A 15,602-nucleotide genomic window follows, 5' to 3' on the forward strand; every position below is an offset into this window, starting at 1 on the left:
GGATCGCACTGTGTAACTCTCTCTCTGTCTCAGAGCGGGGAAGGAGTAGGGGTTTGGGGGGGGGGTCAGTGTGGGATCGCACTGTGTAATTCTCTCTGTCTCAGAGCGGGGAAGGAGTGGGGGTTTGGGGGGGTCAGTGTGGGATCGCACTGTGTAATTCTCTCTCTGTCTCAGAGCGGGGAAGGAGTGGGGGTTTGGGGTCAGTGTGGGATCGCACTATGTAATTCTCTCTCTGTCTCAGTGCGGGGAAGGAGTGGGGGTTTGGGGGGGGTCAGTGTGGGATCGCACTGTGTAATTCTCTCTCTGTCTCAGAGCGGGGAAGGAGTGGGGGTTTGGGGGGGGTCAGTGTGGGATCGCACTGTGTAATTCTCTCTCTGTCTCAGAGCGGGGAAGGAGTGTGGGTTTGGGGGGGTCAGTGTGGGATCGCACTGTGTAATTCTCTCTCTGTCTCAGAGCGGGGAAGGAGTGGGGGTTTGGGCGGTCAGTGTGGGATCGCACTGTGTAATTCTCTCTCTGTCTCAGAGCGGGGAAGGAGTGGTGGTTTGGGGTCAGAGTGGGATCGCACTGTGTAATTCTCTCTCTGTCTCAGAGCGGGGAAGGAGTGGGGGTTTGGGGGGGTCAGTGTGGGATCGCACTGTGTAATTCTCTGTCTCAGAGCGGGGAAGGAGTGGGGGTTTGGGGGGGTCAGTGTGGGATCGCACTGTGTAATTCTCTCTCTGTCTCAGAGCGGGGAAGGAGTGGGGGTTTGGGCGGTCAGTGTGGGATCGCACTGTGTAATTCTCTCTCTGTCTCAGAGCGGGGAAGGAGTGGGGGTTTGGGGTCAGAGTGGGATCGCACTGTGTAATTCTCTCTCTGTCTCAGAGCGGGGAAGGAGTGGGGGTTTGGGGGGGTCAGTGTGGGATCGCACTGTGTAATTCTCTCTCTGTCTCAGAGCGGGGAAGGAGTGGGGGTTTGGGGGGGTCAGTGTGGGATCGCACTGTGTAATTCTCTCTCTGTCTCAGAGCGGGGAAGGAGTAGGGGTTTGGGGGGGGGGTCAGTGTGGGATCGCACTGTGTAATTCTCTCTGTCTCAGAGCGGGGAAGGAGTGGGGGTTTGGGGGGGTCAGTGTGGGATCGCACTGTGTAATTCTCTCTCTGTCTCAGAGCGGGGAAGGAGTGGGGGTTTGGGGTCAGTGTGGGATCGCACTGTGTAATTCTCTCTCTGTCTCAGAGCGGGGAAGGAGTGGGGGTTTGGGGGGGGTCAGTGTGGGATCGCACTGTGTAATTCTCTCTCTGTCTCAGAGCGGGGAAGGAGTGGGGGTTTGGGGGGGGTCAGTGTGGGATCGCACTGTGTAATTCTCTCTCTGTCTCAGAGCGGGGAAGGAGTGGGGGTTTGGGGTCATTGTGGGATCGCACTGTGTAATTCTCTCTCTGTCTCAGAGCGGGGAAGGAGTGGTGGTTTGGGGGGGTCAGTGTGGGATCGCACTGTGTAATTCTCTCTCTCTGTCTCAGAGCGGGGAAGGAGTGGGGGTTTGGAGGGGGTCAGTGTGGGATCGCACTGTGTAATTCTCTCTGTCTCAGAGCGGGGAAGGAGTGGGGGTTTGGGGTCAGTGTGGGATCGCACTGTGTAATTCTCTCACTGTCTCAGAGCGGGGAAGGAGTGGGGATTTGGGGTCAGTGTGGGATCGCACTGTGTAATTCTCTCTCTGTCTCAGAGCGGGGAAGGAGTGGGGATTTGGGGTCAGTGTGGGATCGCACTGTGTAATTCTCTCTCTGTCTCAGAGCGGAGAAGGAGTGGGGGTTTGGGGGGGTCAGTGTGGGATCGCACTGTGTAATTCTCTCTCTGTCTCAGAGCGGGGAAGGAGTGGGGGTTTGGGGGTCAGTGTGGGATCGCACTGTGTAATTCTCTCTCTGTCTCAGAGCGGGGAAGGAGTGGGGGTTTGGGGGGTCAGTGTGGGATCGCACTGTGTAATTCTCTCTCTGTCTCAGAGCGGGGAAGGAGTGGGGGTTTGGGGTCAGTGTGGGATCGCACTGTGTAATTCTCTCTCTGTCTCAGAGCGGGGAAGGAGTGGGGGTTTGGGGTCAGTGTGGGATCGCACTGTGTAATTCTCTCTCTGTCTCAGAGCGGGGAAGGAGTGGGGGTTTGGGGGGGTCAGTGTGGGATCGCACTGTGTAATTCTCTCTCAGTCTCAGAGCGGGGAAGGAGTGGGGGTTTGGGGTCAGTGTGGGATCGCACTGTGTAATTCTCTCTCTGTCTCAGAGCGGGGAAGGAGTGGGGGTTTGGGGGGGTCAGTGTGGGATCGCACTGTGTAATTCTCTCTCTGTCTCAGCGGGGAAGGAGTGTGGGTTTGGGGGGGTCAGTGTGGCATCGCACTGTGTAATTCTCTCTCTGTCTCAGAGCGGGGAAGGAGTGGGGGTTTGGGGGGGGTCAGTGTGGGATCGCACTGTGTAATTCTCTCTCTGTCTCAGAGCGGGGAAGGAGTGGGGGTTTGGGGTCAGTGTGGGATCGCACTGTGTAATTCTCTCTGTCTCAGAGCGGGGAAGGAGTGGGGGTCTGGGGTCAGTGTGGGATCGCACTGTGTAATTCTCTCTCTGTCTCAGAGCGGGGAAGGAGTGGGGGTTTGGGGGGGTCAGTGTGGGATCGCACTGTGTAATTCTCTCTCTGTCTCAGAGCGGGGAAGGAGTGGGGGTTTGGGGTCAGTGTGGGATCGCACTGTGTAATTCTCTCTCTGTCTCAGAGCGGGGAAGGAGTGGGGGTTTGGGGGGGTCAGTGTGGGATCGCACTGTGTAATTCTCTCTCTGTCTCAGAGCGGGGAAGGAGTGGGGGTTTGGGGGTCAGTGTGGGATCGCACTGTGTAATTCTCTCTCTGTCTCAGAGCGGGGAAGGAGTGGGGGTTTGGGGGGGTCAGTGTGGGATCGCACTGTGTAATTCTCTCTCTGTCTCAGAGCGGGGAAGGAGTGGGGGTTTGGGGTCAGTGTGGGATCGCACTGTGTAATTCTCTCTCTGTCTCAGAGCGGGGAAGGAGTGGGGGTTTGGGGTCAGTGTGGGATCGCACTGTGTAATTCTCTCTCTGTCTCAGAGCGGGGAAGGAGTGGGGGTTTGGGGGGGTCAGTGTGGGATCGCACTGTGTAATTCTCTCTCAGTCTCAGAGCGGGGAAGGAGTGGGGGTTTGGGGTCAGTGTGGGATCGCACTGTGTAATTCTCTCTCTGTCTCAGAGCGGGGAAGGAGTGGGGGTTTGGGGGGGTCAGTGTGGGATCGCACTGTGTAATTCTCTCTCTGTCTCAGCGGGGAAGGAGTGTGGGTTTGGGGGGGTCAGTGTGGGATCGCACTGTAATTCTCTCTCTGTCTCAGAGCGGGGAAGGAGTGGGGGTTTGGGGTCAGTGTGGGATCGCACTGTGTAATTCTCTCTGTCTCAGAGCGGGGAAGGAGTGGGGGTCTGGGGTCAGTGTGGGATCGCACTGTGTAATTCTCTCTCTGTCTCAGAGCGGGGAAGGAGTGGGGGTTTGGGGGGGTCAGTGTGGGATCGCACTGTGTAATTCTCTCTCTGTCTCAGAGCGGGGAAGGAGTGGGGGTTTGGGGTCAGTGTGGGATCGCACTGTGTAATTCTCTCTCTGTCTCAGAGCGGGGAAGGAGTGGGGGTTTGGGGGGGTCAGTGTGGGATCGCACTGTGTAATTCTCTCTCTGTCTCAGAGCGGGGAAGGAGTGGGGGTTTGGGGGTCAGTGTGGGATCGCACTGTGTAATTCTCTCTCTGTCTCAGAGCGGGGAAGGAGTGGGGGTTTGGGGGGGTCAGTGTGGGATCGCACTGTGTAATTCTCTCTCTGTCTCAGAGCGGGGAAGGAGTGGGGGTTTGGGGGGGTCAGTGTGGGATCGCACTGTAATTCTCTCTCTGTCTCAGAGCGGGGAAGGAGTGGGGGTTTGGGGTCAGTGTGGGATCGCACTGTGTAATTCTCTCTGTCTCAGAGCGGGGAAGGAGTGGGGGTTTGGGGTCAGTGTGGGATCGCACTGTGTAATTCTCTCTCTGTCTCAGAGCGGGGACGGAGTGGGGGTCTGGGGTCTGTGTGGGATCGCACTGTGTAATTCTCTCTCTGTCTCAGAGCGGGGAAGGAGTGGGGGTTTGGGGGTCAGTGTGGGATCGCACTGTGTAATTCTCTCTCTGTCTCAGAGCGGGGAAGGAGTGGGGGTTTGGGGGGGTCAGTGTGGGATCGCACTGTGTAATTCTCTCTCTGTCTCAGAGCGGGGAAGGAGTGGGGGTTTGGGGGGGTCAGTGTGGGATCGCACTGTAATTCTCTCTCTGTCTCAGAGCGGGGAAGGAGTGGGGGTTTGGGGTCAGTGTGGGATCGCACTGTGTAATTCTCTCTGTCTCAGAGCGGGGAAGGAGTGGGGGTTTGGGGTCAGTGTGGGATCGCACTGTGTAATTCTCTCTCTGTCTCAGAGCGGGGACGGAGTGGGGGTCTGGGGTCTGTGTGGGATCGCACTGTGTAATTCTCTCTCTGTCTCAGAGCGGGGAAGGAGTGGGGGTTTGGGGGGGTCAGTGTGGGATCGCACTGTGTAATTCCCTGTCTCAGAGCGGGGAAGGAGTGGGGGTTTGGGGTCAGTGTGGGATCGCACTGTGTAATTCTCTCTCTGTCTCAGAGCGGGGAAGGAGTGGGGGTTTGGGGGGGTCAGTGTGGGATCGCACTGTGTAATTCTCTCTCTGTCTCAGAGCGGGGAAGGAGTGGGGGTTTGGGGGTCAGTGTGGGATTGCATTGTATAATTCTCCCTCTGTCTCAGAGCGGGGAAGGAGTGGGGGTTTGGGGGGGTCAGTGTGGGATCGCACTGTGTAATTCTCTCTCTGTCTCAGAGCGGGGAAGGAGTGGGGGTTTGGGGGGGTCAGTGTGGGATCGCACTGTGTAATTCTCTCTGTCTCAGAGCGGGGAAGGAGTGGGAGTTTGGGGGGGTCAGTGTGGGATCGCACTGTGTAATTCCCTCTGTCTCAGAGCGGGGAAGGAGTGGGGGTTTGGGGGGTCAGTGTGGGATCGCACAGTGTAATTCTCTCTCTGTCTCAGAGCGGGGAAGGAGTGGGGGTTTGGGGTCAGTGTGGGATCGCACTGTGTAATTCTCTCTCTGTCTCAGAGCGGGGAAGGAGTGGGGGTTTGGGGTCAGTGTGGGATCGCACTGTGTAATTCTCTCTCTGTCCCAGAGCGGGGAAGTAGTGGGGGTTTGGGGCGGGTCAGTGTGGGATCGCACTGTGTAATTCTCTCTCTGTCTCAGAGCGGGGAAGGAGTGGGGGTTTGGGGGGGTCAGTGTGGGATCGCACTGTGTAATTCTCTCTCTGTCTCAGAGCGGGGAAGGAGTGGGGGTTTGGGGTCAGTGTGGGATCGCACTGTGTAATTCTCTCTCTGTCTCAGAGCGGGGAAGGAGTGGGGGTTTGGGGGGGTCAGTGTGTGATCGCACTGTGTAATTCTCTCTCTGTCTCAGAGCGGGGAAGGAGTGGGGGTTTGGGGTCAGTGTGGGATCGCACTGTGTAATTCTCTCTCTGTCTCAGAGCGGGGAAGGAGTGGGGGTTTGGGGTCAGGGTGGGATCGCACTGTGTAATTCTCTCTCTGTCTCAGAGCGGGGAAGGAGTGGGGGTTTGGGGGGGTCAGTGTGGGATCGCACTGTGTAATTCTCTCTCTGTCTCAGAGCGGGGAAGGAGTGGGGGTTTGGGGGGGTCAGTGTGGGATCGCACTGTGTAATTCTCTCTCTGTCTCAGAGCGGGGAAGGAGTGGGGGTTTGGGGTCAGTGTGGGATCGCACTGTGTAATTCTATCTCTGTCTCAGAACGGGGAAGGAGTGGGGGTTAGGGGGGGTCAGTGTGGGATCGCACTGTGTAATTCTCTCTCTGTCTCAGAGCGGGGAAGGAGTGGGGGTTTGGGGTCAGTGTGGGATCGCACTGTGTAATTCTCTCTCTGTCTCAGAGCGGGGAAGGAGTGGGTGTTTGGTGTCAGTGTGGGATCGCACTGTGCAATTCTCTCTCTGTCTCAGAGCGGGGAAGGATTAGGGGTTTGAGGTCAGTGTGGGATCGCACTGTGTAATTCTTTCTCTGTCTCAGAGCGGGGAAGGAGTGGGGGTTTGGGGGGGTCAGTGTGGGATCGCACTGTGTAATTCTTTCTCTGTCTCAGAGCGGGGAAGGAGTGGGGGTTTGGGGTGGGTCAGTGTGGGATCGCACTGTGTAATTCTCTCTCTGTCTCAGAGCGGGGAAGGAGTGGGGGTTTGGGGTCAGTGTGGGATCGCACTGTGTAATTCTCTCTCTGTCTCAGAGCGGGGAAGGAGTGGGGGTTTGGGGTCAGTGTGGGATCGCACTGTGTAATTCTCTCTCTGTCTCAGAGCGGGGAAGGAGTGGGGGTTTGGGGGGGTCAGTGTGGGATCGCACTGTGTAATTCTCTTTCTGTCTCAGAGCGGGGAAGGAGTGGGGGTTTGGGGTCAGTGTGGGATCGCACTCTGTAATTCTCTCTCTGTCTCAGAGCGGGGAAGGAGTGGGGGTTTGGGGGGGTCAGTTGTGGATCGCACTGTGTAATTCTCTCTCTGTCTCAGAGCGGGGAAGGAGTGGGGGTTTGGGGGGTCAGTGTGGGATCGCACTGTGTAATTCTCTCTCTGTCTCAGAGCGGGGAAGGAGTGGGGGTTTGAGGGGGTCAGTGTGGGATTGCACTGTGTAATTCTCTCTCTGTCTCAGAGCGGGGAAGGAGTGGGAGTTTGGGGTCAGTGTGGGATCGCACTGTGTAATTCTCTCTCTGTCTCAGAGCGGGGAAGGAGTGGGGGTTTGGGGCGGTCAGTGTGGGATCGCACTGTGTAATTCTCTCTCTGTCTCAGAGCGGGGAAGGAGTGGGGGTTTGGGGTCAGTGTGGGATCGCACTGTGTAATTCTCTCTCTGTCTCAGAGCGGGGAAGGAGTGGGGGTTTGGGGGGGTCAGTGTGGGATCGCACTGTGTAATTCTCTCTCTGTCTCAGAGCGGGGAAGGAGTGGGGGTTTGGGGTGGTCAGTGTGGGATCGCACTGTGTAATTCTCTCTCTGTCTCAGAGCGGGGAAGGAGTGGGGGTTTGGGGTCACTGTGGGATCGCACTGTGTAATTCTCTCTCTGTCTCAGAGCGGGGAAGGAGTGGGGGTTTTGGGTCAGTGTGGGATCGCACTGTGTAATTCTCTCTCTGTCTCAGAGCGGGGAAGGAGTGGGGGTTTGGGGTCAGTGTGGGATCGCACTGTGTAATTCTCTCTCTGTCTCAGAGCGGGGAAGGAGTGGGGGTTTGGGGTCAGTGTGGGATCGCACTGTGTAATTCTCTCTGTCTCAGAGCGGGGAAGGAGTGGGGGTTTGGGGGGGTCAGTGTGGGATCGCACTGTGTAATTCTCTCTCTGTCTCAGAGCGGGGAAGGAGTGGGGGTTTGGGGTCAGTGTGGGATCGCACTGTGTAATTCTCTCTCTGTCTCAGAGCGGGGAAGGAGTGGGGGTTTGGGTTCAGTGTGGGATCGCACTGTGTAATTCTCTCTCTGTCTCAGAGCGGGGAAGGAGTGGGGGTTTGGGTGGGTCAGTGTGGGATCGCCCTGTGTAATTCTCTCTCTGTTTCAGAGCGGGGAAGGAGTGGGTGTTTGGGGGCAGTGTGGGATCGCACTGTGTAATTCTCTCTCTGTCTCAGAGCGGGGAAGGAGTGGGGGTTTGGGGGGGTCAGTGTGGGATCGCACTGTGTAATTCTCTCTCTGTCTCAGAGCGGGGAAGGAGTGGGGGTTTGGGGTCAGTGTGGGATCGCACTGTGTAATTCTCTCTCTGTCTCAGAGCGGGGAAGGAGTGGGGGTTTGGGGGGGTCAGTGTGGGATCGCACTGTGTAATTCTCTCTCTGTCTCAGAGCGGAGAAGGAGTGGGGGCTTGGGGTCAGTGTGGGATCGCACTGTGTAATTCTCTCTCTGTCTCAGAGCGGGGAAGGAGTGGGGGTTTGGGGGGGGTCAGTGTGGGATCGCACTGTGTAATTCTCTCTCTGTCTCAGAGCGGGGAAGGAGTGGGGGTTTGGGGGGGTCAGTGTGGGATCGCACTGTGTAATTCTCTCTCTGTCTCAGCGCGGGGAAAGAGTGGGGGTTTGGGATCAGTGCGGGATCGCACTGTGTAATTCTCTCTCTGTCTCAAGAGCGGGGAAGGAGTGGGGGTTTGGGGGGTTCAGTGTGGGATCGCACTGTGTAATTCTCTCTGTCTCAGAGCGGGGAAGGAGTGGGGGTTTGGGGTCAGTGTGGGATCGCACTGTGTAATTCTCTCTCTGTCTCAGAGCGGGGAAGGAGTGGGGGTTTGGGGGGGTCAGTGTGGGATCGCACTGTGTAATTCTCTCTCTGTCTCAGAGCGGGGAAGGAGTGGGGGTTTGGGGGTCAGTGTGGGATCGCACTGTGTAATTCTCTCTCTGTCTCAGAGCGGGGAAGGAGTGGGGTTTTGGGGTCAGTGTGGGATCGCACTGTGTAATTCTCTCTCTGTCTCAGAGCGGGGAAGGAGTGGGGGTTTGGGGTCAGTGTGGGATCGCACTGTGTAATTCTCTCTCTGTCTCAGAGCGGAGAAGGAGTGGGGGTTTGGGGTCAGTGTGGGATCGCACTGAGTAATTCTCTCTCTGTCTCAGAGCAGGGAAGGAGTGGGGGTTTGGGGGGGTCAGTGTGGGATCGCACTGTGTAATTCTCTCTCTGTCTCAGAGCGGGGAAGGAGTGGGGGTTTGGGGGGGTCAGTGTGGGATCGCACTGTGTAATTCTCTCTCTGTCTCAGAGCGGGGAAGGAGTGGGGGTTTGGGGGGGTCAGTGTGGGATCGCACTGTGTAATTCTCTCTCTGTCTCAGAGCGGGGAAGGAGTGGGGGTTTGGGGTCAGTGTGGGATCGCACTGTGTAATTCTCTCTCTGTCTCAAGAGCGGGGAAAGAGTGGGGGTTTGGGGGGGTCAGTGTGGGATCGCACTGTGTAATTCTCTCTCTGTCTCAGAGCGGGGAAGGAGTGGGGGTTTGGGGGGGGTCAGTGTGGGATCGCACTGTGTAATTCTCTCTCTGTCTCAAGAGCGGGGAAGGAGTGGGGGTTTGGGGGGGTCAGTGTGGGATCGCACTGTGTAATTCTCTCTCTGTCTCAGAGCGGGGAAGGAGTGGGGGTTTGGGGTCAGTGTGGGATCGCACTGTGTAATTCTCTCTCTGTCTCAGAGCGGGGAAGGAGTGGGGATTTGGGGGGGGTCAGTGTGGGATCGCACTGTGTAATTCTCTCTCTGTCTCAGAGCGGGGAAGGAGTGGGGGTTTGGGGGTCAGTGTGGGATCGCACTGTGTAATTCTCTCTCTGTCTCAGAGCGGGGAAGGAGTGGGGGTTTGGGGGGGTCAGTGTGGGATCGCACTGTGTAATTCTCTCTCTGTCTCAGAGCGGGGAAGGAGTGGGGGTTTGGGGTCAGTGTGGGATCGCACTGTGTAATTCTCTCTCTGTCTCAGAGCGGGGAAGGAGTGGGGGTTTGGAAGGGTCAGTGTGGGATCGCACTGTGTAATTCTCTCTCTGTCTCAGAGCGGGGAAGGAGTGGGGGTTTGGGGGGTCAGTGTGGGATCGCACTGTGTAATTCTCTGTCTCAGAGCGGGGAAGGAGTGGGGGTTTGGGGGGGTCAGTGTGGGATCGCACTGTGTAATTCTCTCTCTGTCTCAGAGCGGGGAAGGAGTGGGGGTTTGGGGGGGTCAGTGTGGGATCGCACTGTGTAATTCTCTCTCTGTCTCAGAGCGGGGAAGGAGTGGGGGTTTGGGGGTGGGTCAGTGTGGGATCGCACTGTGTAATTCTCTCTGTCTCAGAGCGGGGAAGGAGTGGGGGTTTGGGATCAGTGTGGGATCGCACTGTGTAATTCTCTCTCTGTCTCAGAGCGGGGAAGGAGTGGGGTTTTGGGGTCAGTGTGGGATCGCACTGTGTAATTCTCTCTCTGTCTCAGAGCGGGGAAGGAGTGGGGGTTTGGGGTCAGTGTGGGATCGCACTGTGTAATTCTCTCTCTGTCTCAGAGCGGGGAAGGAGTGGGGGTTTGGGGGGGTAAGTGTGGGATCGCACTGTGTAATTCTCTCTCTGTATCAGAGCGGGGAAGGAGTGGGGGTTTGGGGTCAGTGTGGGATCGCACTGTGTAATTCTCTCTCTGTCTCAGAGCGGGGACGGAGTGGGGGTCTGGGGTCAGTGTGGGATCGCACTGTGTAATTCTCTCTCTGTCTCAGAGCGGGGAAGGAGTGGGGGTTTGGGGGGGTCAGTGTGGGATCGCACTGTGTAATTCTCTCTCTGTCTCAGAGCGGGGAAGGAGTGGGGGTTTGGGGTCAGTGTGGGATCGCACTGTGTAATTCTCTCTCTGTCTCAGAGCGGGGAAGGAGTGGGGGTTTGGGGTCAGTGTGGGATCGCACTGTGTAATTCTCTCTCTGTCTCAGAGCGGGGAAGGAGTGGGGGTTTGGGGGGGTCAGTGTGGGATCGCACTGTGTAATTCTCTCTCTGTCTCAGAGCGGGGAAGGAGTGGGGGTTTGGGGGGGTCAGTGTGGGATCGCACTGTGTAATTCTCTCTCTGTCTCAGAGCGGGGAAGGAGTGGGGGTTTGGGGGGTCAGTGTGGGATCGCACTGTGTAATTCTCTTTCTGTCTCAGAGCGGGGAAGGAGTGGGGGTTTGGGGTCACTGTGGGATCGCACTGTGTAATTCCCTCTCTGTCTCAGAGCGGGGAAGGAGTGGGGGTTTGGGGAGGTCAGTGTGGGATCGCACTGTGTAATTCTCTCTCTGTCTCAGAGCGGGGAAGGAGTGGGGGTTTGGGGGGGTCAGTGTGGGATCGCACTGTGTAATTCTCTCTCTGTCTCAGAGTGGGGAAGGAGTGGGGGTTTAGGGGGGTCAGTGTGGGATCGCACTGTGTAATTCTCTCTCTGTCTCAGAGCGGGTAAGGAGTGGGGGTTTGGGGTCAGTGTGGGATCGCACTGTGTAATTCTCTCTCTGTCTCAGAGCGGGGAAGGAGTGGGGGTTTGGGGGGGTCGGTGTGGGATCGCACTGTGTAATTCTCTCTCTGTCTCAGAGCGGAGAAGGAGTGGGGGTTTGGGGTCGGTGTGGGATCGCACTGTGTAATTCTCTCTCTGTCTCAGAGCGGGGAAGGAGTGGGGGTTTGGGGGGGTCAGTGAGGGATCGCACTGTGTAATTCTCTCTCTGTCTCAGAGCGGTGAAGGAGTGGGGGTTTGGGGGGTCAGTGTGGGATCGCACTGTGTATTTCTCTCTCTGTCTCAGAGCGGGGAAGGAGTGGGGGATTGGGGTCAGTGTGGGATCGCACTGTGTAATTCTCTCTCTGTCTGAGAGCGGGGAAGGAGTGGGGGTTTGGGGGGGTCAGTGTGGGATCGCACTGTGTAATTCTCTCTCTGTCTCAGAGCGGGGAAGGAGTGGGGGTTTGGGGGGTCAGTGTGGGATCGCACTGTGTAATTCTCTCTCTGCCTCAGAGCGGGGAAGGAGTGGGGGTTTGGGGGGTCAGTGTGGGATCGCACTGTGTAATTCTCTCTCTGTCTCAGAGCGGGGGTTTGGGGTCAGTGGGGGATCGCACTGGGTAATTCTCTCTCTGTCTCAGAGCGGGGAAGGAGTGGGGGTTTGGGGTCAGTGTGGGATCGCACTGTGTAATTCTCTCTCTGTCTCAGAGCGGGGAAGGAGTGGGGGTTTGGGGGGGTCAGTGTGGGATCGCACTGTGTAATTCTCTCTCTGTCTCAGAGCGGGGAAGGAGTGGGGGTTTGTGGGGTCAGTGTGGGATCGCACTGTGTAATTCTCTCTCTGTCTCAGAGCGGGGAAGGAGTGGGGGTTTGGGGGGGTCAGTGTGGGATCGCACTGTGTAATTCTCTCTCTGTCTCAGAGCGGGGAAGGAGTGGGGGTTTGGGGGGTCAGTGTGGGATCGCACTGTGTAATTCTCTCTCTGTCTCAGAGCGGGGAAGGAGTGGGGGTTTGGGGGGGGTCAGTGTGGGATCGCACTGTGTAATTCTCTCTCTGTCTCAAAGCGGGGAAGGAGTGAGGGTTTGGGGGGGTCAGTGTGGGATCGCACTGTGTAATTCTCTCTCTGTCTCAGAGCGGGGAAGGTGTGGGGGTTTGGGGTCAGTGTGGGATTGCACTGTGTAATTCTCTCTCTGTCTCAGAGCGGGGAAGGAGTGGGGGTTTGGGGGGGTCAGTGTGTGATCGCACTGTGTAATTCTCTCTCTGTCTCAGAGCGGGGAAGGAGTGGGGGTTTGGGGTCAGTGTGGGATCGCACTGTGTAATTCTCTCTCTGTCTCAGAGCGGGGAAGGAGTGGGGGTTTGGGGGGGTCAGTGTGGGATCGCACTGTGTAATTCTCTCTCTGTTTCAGAGCGGGGAAGGAGTGGGGGTTTGGGGGGGTCAGTGTGGGATCGCACTGTGTAATTCTCTCTCTGTCTCAGAGCGGAGAAGGAGTGGGGGTTTGGGGTCAGTGTGGGATCGCACTGTGTAATTCTCTCTCTGTCTCAGAGCGGGGAAGGAGTGGGGGTTTGGGGTCAGTGTGGGATCGCACTGTGTAATTCTCTCTCTGTCTCAGAGCGGGGAAGGAGTGGGGGTTTGGGGGGGTCAGTGTGGGATCGCACTGTGTAATTCTCTCTCTGTCTCAGAGCGGGGAAGGAGTGGGGGTTTGGGGGGGTCAGTGTGGGATCGCACTGTGTAATTCTCTCTCTGTCTCAGAGCAGGGAAGGAGTGGGGGTTTGGGGGGGTCAGTGTGAGATCGCACTGTGTAATTCTCTCTCTGTCTCAGAGCGGGGAAGGAGTGGGGGTTTGGGGGGGGGTCAGTGTGGGATCGCACTGTGTAATTCTCTCTCTGTCTCAGAGCGGGGAAGGAGTGGGGGTTTGGGGTCAGTGTGGGATCGCACTGTGTAATTCTCTCTCTGTCTCAGAGCGGGGAAGGAGTGGGGGTTTGGGGGGGTCAGTGTGGGATCGCACTGTGTAATTCTCTCTCTGTCTCAGAGCGGGGAAGGAGTGGGGGTTTGGGGGGGGTCAGTGTGGGATCGCACTGTGTAATTCTCTCTCTGTCTCAGAGCGGGGAAGGAGTGGGGGTTTGGGGGGGTCAGTGTGGGATCGCACTGTGTAATTCTCTCTGTCTCAGAGCGGGGAAGGAGTGGGGGTTTGGGGTCAGTGTGGGATCGCACTGTGTAATTCTCTCTCTGTCTCAGAGCGGGGAAGGAGTGGGGGTTTGGGGGGGTCAGTGTGGGATCGCACTGTGTAATTCTCTCTCTGTCTCAGAGCGGGGAATGAGTGGGGGTTTGGGGTCAGTGGGGGATCGCACTGTGTAATTCTCTCTCTGTCTCAGAGCGGGGAAGGAGTGGGGGTTTGGGGGGGGGTCAGTGTGGGATCGCACTGTGTAATTCTCTCTCTGTCTCAGAGCGGGGAAGGAGTGGGGGTTTGGGGGGGTCAGTGTGGGATTGCACTGTGTAATTCTCTCTCTGTCTCAGAGCGGGGAAGGAGTGAGGGTTTGGGGGGGTCAGTGTGGGATCGCACTGTGTAATTCTCTCTCTGTCTCAGAGCGGGGAAGGAGTGGGGGTTTGGGGGGCGTCAGTGTGGGATCGCACTGTGTAATTCTCTCTCTGTCTCAGAGCTGGGAAGGAGTGGGGGTTTGGGGACAGTGTGGGACCGCACTGTGTAATTCTCTCTCTGTCTCAGAGCGGGGAAGGAGTGGGGGTTTGGGGTCAGTGTGGGATCGCACTGTGTAATTCTCTCTCTGTCTCAGAGCGGGGAAGGAGTGGGGGTTTGGGGTCAGTGTGGGATCGCACTGTGTAATTCTCTCTCTGCCTCAGAGCGGGGAAGGAGTGGGGGTTTGGGGGGGGTCAGTGTGGGATCGCACTGTGTAATTCTCTCTCTGTCTCAGAGCGGGGAAGGAGTGGGGGTTTGGGGGTCAGTGTGGGATCGCACTGTGTAATTCTCTCTCTGTCTCAGAGCGGGGAAGGAGTGGGGGTTTGGGGGGGTCAGTGTGGGATCGCACTGTGTAATTCTCTCTCTGTCTCAGAGCGGGGAAGGAGTGGGGGTTTGGGGGGGTCAGTGTGGGATCGCACTGTGTAATTCTCTCTCTGTCTCAGAGCGGGGAAGGAGTGGGGGTTTGGGGGGGGTCAGTGTGGGATCGCACTGTGTAATTCTCTCTGTCTCAGAGCGGGGAAGGAGTGGGGGTTTGGGGGGGTCAGTGTGGGATCGCACTGTGTAATTCTCTCTCTGTCTCAGAGCGGGGAAGGAGTGGGGGTTTGGGGGGTCAGTGTGGGATCGCACAGTGTAATTCTCTCTCTGTCTCAGAGCGGGGAAGGAGTAGGGGTTTGGGGGGTCAGTGTGGGATCGCACTGTGTAATCCTCTCTCTGTCTCAGAGCGGGGAAGGAGTGGGGGTTTGGGGTCAGTGTGGGATCGCACTGTGTAATTCTCTCTCTGTCTCTGAGCGGGGAAGGAGTGGGGGTTTGGGGGGGTCAGTGTGGGATCGCACTGTGTAATTCTCTCTCTGTCTCAGAGCGGGGAAGGAGTGGGGGTTTGGGGTCAGTGTGGGATCGCACTGTGTAATTCTCTCTCTGTCTCAGAGCGGGGAAGGAGTGGGGGTTTGGGGGGGTCAGTGTGGCATCGCACTGTGTAATTCTCTCTCTGTCTCAGAGCGGGGAAGGAGTGGGGGTTTGGGGGGGGTCAGTGTGGGATCGCACTGTGTAATTCTCTCTCTGTCTCAGAGCGGGGAAGGAGTGGGGGTTTGGGGGTCAGTGTGGGATCGCACTGTGTAATTCTCTCTCTGTCTCAGAGCGGGGAAGGAGTGGGGGTTTAGGGGGGTCAGTGTGGGATCGCACTGTGTAATTCTCTCTCTGCCTCAGAGCGGGGAAGGAGTGGGGGTTTGGGGTCAGTGTGGGATCGCACTGTGTAATTCTCTCTCTGTCTCAGAGCGGGGAAGGAGTGGGGGTTTGGGGGGGTCAGTGTGGGATCGCACTGTGTAATTCTCTCTCTGTCTCAGAGCGGAGAAGGCGTGGGGGTTTGGGGGTCAGTGTGGGATCGCACTGTGTAATTCTCTCTCTGTTTCAGAGCGGAGAAGGAGTGGGGGTTTGGGGGGGGTCAGTGTGGGATCGCACTGTGTAATTCTCTCTGTCTCAGAGCGGGGAAGGAGTGGGGGTTTGCGGGGGTCAGTGTGGGATCGCACTGTGTAATTCTCTCTCTGTCTCAGAGCGGGGAAGGAGTGGGGGTTTGGGGTCAGTGTGGGATCGCACGGTGTAATTCTCTCTCTGTCTCAGAGCGGGGAAGGAGTGGGGGTTTGGGGTCAGTGTGGGATCGCACTGTGTAATTCTCTCTCTGTTTCAGAGCGGGGAAGGAGTGGGGGTTTGGGAGGGTCAGTGTGGGATCGCACTGTGTAATTCTGTCTCTGTTTCAGAGCGGAGAAGGAGTGGGGTTTTGGGGTCAGTGTGGGATCGCACTGTGTAATTCTCTCTCTGTTTCAGAGCGGAGAAGGAGTGGGGATTTGGGGTCAGTGTGGGATCGCACTGTGTAATTCTCTCTCTGTCTCAGAGCGGGGAAGGAGTGGGGGTTTGGGGGGGTCAGTGTGGGATCGCACTGTGTAATTCTCTCTCTGTTTCAGAGCGGGGAAGGAGTGGGGGTTTGGGGGGTCAGTGTGGGATCGCACTGTGTAATTCTCTCTCTGTTTCAGAGCGGA

General features: G+C 57.5%; 1 protein-coding gene across 1 annotated transcript in view; it reads left to right on the forward strand.

The window, feature by feature from the left end:
* LOC140422583 (solute carrier family 12 member 6) overlaps window positions 1-15,602 on the forward strand; it is a 539,853-nt gene that overhangs the window by 27,969 nt on the left and 496,282 nt on the right. The window lies entirely within an intron of this gene.

Source organism: Scyliorhinus torazame, chromosome 5 (genome assembly GCF_047496885.1).
Source record: "Scyliorhinus torazame isolate Kashiwa2021f chromosome 5, sScyTor2.1, whole genome shotgun sequence".
Lineage (NCBI taxonomy): Eukaryota > Metazoa > Chordata > Chondrichthyes > Carcharhiniformes > Scyliorhinidae > Scyliorhinus > Scyliorhinus torazame.